Genomic DNA, 6,000 nt, shown 5'->3' with positions numbered 1-6,000 from the left:
AGCACTATTAAGTAAATTTAGAAAGTATAAAAAGCATCAGGTAAAGTCAATGTCATCAGCAAGACAGCTATAAAATGTAATTTGTGTAGGTAATACAAATGAAACACACATTTACCACCACATAGCTCTTGAAGGACAGACGTCAGTGAATTCCAGACCCTCAGAATCGAAAGGGGTTTAATCACAGATGGCAAAATGCATTGAAGTTCAGAAATACAACTGTGTTTATATGAATGGATTTTTGTCCAATAAAGGCAGCAGTGTTATAAAATATACACCCAGAACACAAGTGTCACAGATAAAATGTTAGTAAATCAGAAAAAAAAAAACTAATACTAAAAATAAGTGAGCTGGGCTATTTATTCTCAAAACTAGATTGCTCACTTTAAAGAGATCATTTCTAGGGGCTTAGTGCAGTAGCCTAATGGCTAAAGTCCTCACCTTACACGTGCTCTGATCCCATATGGGTGCCAGTTCTAATCCTGGTGGCCCTGCTTCCTATCCAGCTCCCTGCTTGTGGCCTGGAAAAGCAGTGAAGGATGGCCCAAAACTTTGGGGCCCTTCACCCACACGTGAGATGCAGAAGAGGCTTTAGGCTTCTGGCTTCAGATGGGTGCAGCTCCAGCCATTGTGATCACTTGGGGAGTGAATCATTGGACAGAAGATTTTCCTCTCTGTCTCTCCTCCTCTCTGTCTGTCTGAATTTCCAATAAAAATAAAATAAATCTTTCAAAAAAGAAACACTTTCTAGGTATTTTTCTCTTCCATAGGATGTATTCATCTCAAGGAAAGAAAATGTGCTGAACTAGTTTAAGTTTTGTTCCTGGAGACAAGATGTAGAATAGGACAAAGGGGGAGTTATTATATACTAGAGTCTCAATACAAGATTTTGAAAATCTTCTGCATAACATTTTTCTTACAAACCAAGCAATAGTTTCATTACATGTTAAGGACTGAGTATTCATGTTCATCAAAATTCACTCTTGATGCCCTAATTGGAAAAGGGACAGAACTTGGAAATGGTCTTGGGATAATACTTGGATTACGTCATGAGGGTGGCACTCCCCAAATGTGCTCTCTCTGTCATGATCATCATCAACGCCATTGTCATCATCATCTCTCCCTTCTCCCTCTCTTCTCTCTCTCCTCTGTCTCCTTCCCCAACACACACATCCTAGGAAAAATGCCCTCATTAGGCACCTATCGATAGCACCTAAATATTGGGTGTGGGCTTCCTAGCTTACAAAACTGTGAGAAATAAATGCCTGTTGCTTCAATCACCCAAACCATGGCATGTTGTTATGACAACCTTAGTAAAATAGGTCACAATGTTCATGCTATTATTTTAATTTTGTTAAAATGCTTTTGTTCATCTTTCTTGAAGTTTCTTCCTCCTTCCTTTTTTTACGTAAAGTTCTATTCACTTAACAACAGTACTCCACATGTATGCACTCTCAACTCAACAATTCCCCGGCTTCATGCTTGAGTTCCTCTTGTCTGTCCTACATGCTGAAAATCCCCATTAGGTAGAGGTAGATTTTATCTTACACATTTTTCTTCTGTCTGGGATATAAGTCCTGTGAAGCCTGTTAATTATCTTTAGACAACTACCTTATGTTTTGTTCAGTTTTTCTAGTGCAATATAAGCCTCTCTTACATACAAACAGAGAGAGCAGAAGAAACAACTGAAACAGAAATAGAAAAAAATTCATCTTGAAAATAGTTTGTCAGTGGTGAAAAACATTAAAGCAGCATAAGTCATCTAACCAGAAGCCAAACATAGACAATACCAGCAAACATAGGCATGGCAAGTACAAAACCATCAACAACAACAGAGTCCAGTGTACTGAATTCCAGGGCTTGGTAGAGTTAACATACATTCTCTCAATGTTGCAAAATTCTCCAATCACTCATGTCCACTGTAACTCAGAAGAAGCAAAGATATAAAGAAAGATCTGAGAAAGGCCCCAGTATGCTGTTAAGATGTAGGATAGCTGGAAAACTCCAAGATTTCGCTATTAGGAGAAAAATATCCTGTTCAGTTGTAAAAACAGAAAAATACCACACCCTTTCCACCTTAAACCCACAGCCAAGGGCCCTGAAGTGGAGAGCTGAGAGCATGTGAGGAGATTTTCAATGAGTGTGTGGCACATTACCTGCAAACCACCTGTCCAAACCTTTCTATAATTCTCCCACAAACTTACTTCAGAGTTTAAAATTAGGTCTTATTTCATCTCTGGTCAAAGGAGAACATCTTACTCATATAATTTTCCTGGCCAAGTGTCATTACAAACATTTTCTTCTATTGCCACATAAAGTGACAATTTTTCTGAATATTTTGCTCATAAAAATGTGATCACTACTTTTAAATGATTATGAGAGCAAGCATCTTTCAAATCTGGAGGATTTTTTTAATTGCAGATTTAAGTGCAATTAGTCCATGAATCTTCCACTAGATAAACCTGGGATAATGTTTCAAGTAACAAGTGAGAAAAGGAAGTTTAAAAATAAATTCAGTTTTCTTTCTTGAAAAACATCAAAGACAAAAATACATGCAATTGTGTTATGCGGCACTGCTACTACACAAAAATTGCTAATTGTTTGGACAAAGACATGGCAATTTGGCAACTCAGTGAGAAAATTAAATCATGTGAAATGCATCCTTACATTTTATTTTTCTCAGTTGCATACAAAAATTGTGCCAGGAGGACTCCTCCAAGAGAAAACAAAGTGCAGGAAAAACCTATTGCCAGGAAAGCTAAGTATTGAGGGACAAGGATAAGTCAAAGCTGCTTGATTTAAATTGGCAAGGATCAACAGATCATTTGAATAACTGAGTATACTTTTAAAAAGTATTAATTGCTAATCACTGGTAATCACTGGTAAATGGACTTTGCTGTAAAATAAAACTTTAAAAAGCATCTGTGCTTCTGTTTTTCAGATACATGGTCAAAGGAAGGGCTAAGCCACCTTTGAAAGTCAATAGTTGCCATAGAAACATTTATAAGTTGGTCTTTCTATGCTGAGAAGCGCTTTGCATACAGGTCATCTAAGGTGAGGCAAATCCTCCAGGGACAGACTGAGGCAATGCCAATTAATTAGAACAGTGCAGATGAATCAGGAGAAAGGGAAGGAGGAAGAGCAGGGGAAAAATGGCTATTGAATTATGGATAAGTTAGTTTCTGATATTTACAAAGGCATTGTCGTATCCACCCTGTGGAATGGAGTCCGCATTTACTACCTGAAACAATGGTTTGCAAACTTTCGGGTCCTACAGGTCATTTACTGGATTTTTGCTTGGACAATGGATTTAATTTCTCAAAATGCAATTTCTCCAACTGAGGATATTTATGCCAAGGAAGCAGATTCTTAAAAGACTTTAAAGGAAGACATACATGTAAAACGTTTAATTTATTTCCCAGAGTTTCTCGGGTGTTCAAATCATTTTAGTTCCTTTCCCTTTCGCTGAAATAGGCTAAAACTTTTTCAGAGGAAAAGCTTTTTTGCAGAGAAGAATTATATGACCTGTCTCCTAGTTCCATTTTTGTTTGTAAATTCCCACTAGATACTCATAAAACTATTAAAACTTATTTGCTCTTACGTGGCCTTGCCTACTCAAACCAGTTATTTAAATCATCAGAAAGAGATGATAATTGTTGTAAAACAGGATTATACTTAATGAAATATTCTTATATATAGAGGAAGCTTTCCAAATAATTTGTTCAAAAACATCTCTATTACCAAAATATAGGTTGAGTATAATTGAATCTCTGATGATTCAAAGGTTCCTTAACTTCTTTAGGGCTCAGATTCAGGACTATTCATTCCAGAGAGGAGCTCAAACACCAATTAACCAAATTGTCTTGATGAAAAATATGGGATGTGAACTTAGAAACTGCTTTTGAGAATTTGTGTTCCATAAGCACGCTGCTGTACCCCAACAGGCGATATGTCAGATGCTGTGGAAAGGGAAACCAACCCTGGCCCTCTGGTCCTCTGAGTCAACATTAGCTCATTAGAGTGAACGAGGGAACACGATGTGGTTGTAACACCAAGAACCATGGCTGGTTTAGAGCAACATAATCACAGAAAAAGGGCATCATAACCTAGCTTTTGCTGCCATCAGGAAAATCTGATTCTGCTTCCTGAGAAATAGCTTGACAAGCAACATGATGAACTTTTTCAATGCGTCCTCAGGATCTAAGAAGGAAAATGATACTGTTTGGCCTAACACAAAATATGCCCTATCACAATCAAGATACCAGCTACTCCACCAGTATTTTTGTTTTGTTTTGTTTGCTTTTGACACCTTTGAAAGATGTTGTCCTCTTAAAGGTTGTCCATGCATACCTAAAATTCTCTTAAGAGACTAAGAAAGTATCAATCTCCCCCAAAACAAAACTTTCTCTGACACCATCTTTCACTTTTCACCTTTCCTAAGTGCATAAATACAATGACTTTAGATAGAGGCAATAGGTGTGCAGCAGGCATGGGATCATTTGGCAAATTCACCAAGATTCTCAAGTGTCTTCATCATTGCCTTGACAAGCTGACATGTAGATTGTCATCTTTGATACCGTTTGGTAGAAAAGGACACGACAGACTTCATATATCTATGGCCTAGCCTTGGGACTCCATACTCATTATCTCATGATGCCTTGCTCCTCAATTAACCCTTACTGATGAGATTTACACTTATACACCATTGGGGATTATTATGGAAGAGACAATGTATTAAATAGATTTTATATTCCTCATTGCACAAGTCTACCTTTTTGTATCTTGTTTGCAATTGGCCAATGGGGAATGGTAAGAATGACGTAAACCAGACAACTATTAACAAGTGTCCCTAAATTCTCTAACATCTTAGCGTTGCTGGTACAAGCTTGCAGATCACATGTTCCAGATACTTTAGTTTGAATATGCAAAAGAACGAATTAACTAACAGTGATTTGGTAGGAGTAGCCACATTGCAGTACTCCTCTCTACTCCCAAATAAAAAAAGGACTCCCAATGAAACAGTTAAATATACTTGACAGTATACTTGACAGTATGATACTAGATTTTCTATCTTTGCCTATACCTACAATTCTATGATACACTTAAACAGTGAAACGTTAAACTTGTTAACTGTTTTCTAAAGGAAAATTGTTACTATGGTAATTTGAGTGGGAAACAGTGGGAGGGAAATGAGGTTGGAGGAAGGGGAGGGTTTAGCAGGGAGGAATCCATATAGCTACAAAAACGTTTCATGGAAAATAATAATTTCAAAAAAAGAAATTAAAAAAAAAGCAAATGCACCCAGCAACCATTTCACCTAGTGTTAAGTATCCCATTAAGTATATGCACCTGTTCCTCAGCCTCACTTTAGAATTTTCACTGTTCTTAACTTCTGGTATGCTGAATCTTCTTTGTTCTCCATGACTTAAATCAATCCTCACTTACTTGCTAAGCCTTCCAAATTTCAGCAGAATTTTTTTCCAAATTCACTACACATGTCATACATTGAGAACTACTGCATGTAAACAGATAATGTGAGGCATTGCTTTCCAAACTATTTCCAACATCGTGGCACATATAGGAAATGAAACCATTTGTGTAGTGTAGGATTATAAGTTAATGAGGTTATATCTGAATGATGATGACCACCCAGGGAACTTTGGTGCCCTTGTGACCTTCATCTTAGCTGCCAGATGGAGAAGATTAAAATTCCAGGATGTGCTGTAGGTTAGTACCTGACTAGGCAGGAAAGAGAAGAGGCCTGTTCAAACTGAGTGCTATGTGGTAGAATCTCACTGCTATTATCATGATTCAGAATGTTAGTCAAAATCTCTCTTGGGCTCTTCTTGTAATGCTATAAATTATCTTGTGGAAAACATTTATTGAATGTGCCAGGCACTGCATTAGCTCAACACCCAAAACCTCAAAAGTAGTCTTTTATACCCAGATGAGGAAACAGAAACCCAGACAGAGTGAGCAATCTTCACTCATACACAGTTT

The sequence above is a fragment of the Ochotona curzoniae genome, unplaced genomic scaffold, assembly GCF_017591425.1.
Source record: "Ochotona curzoniae isolate NIBS_2020 unplaced genomic scaffold, NIBS_Ocur_1.0 scaffold_4505, whole genome shotgun sequence".
Taxonomy (NCBI): domain Eukaryota; kingdom Metazoa; phylum Chordata; class Mammalia; order Lagomorpha; family Ochotonidae; genus Ochotona; species Ochotona curzoniae.
This window is presented reverse-complemented; position numbering follows the sequence as displayed.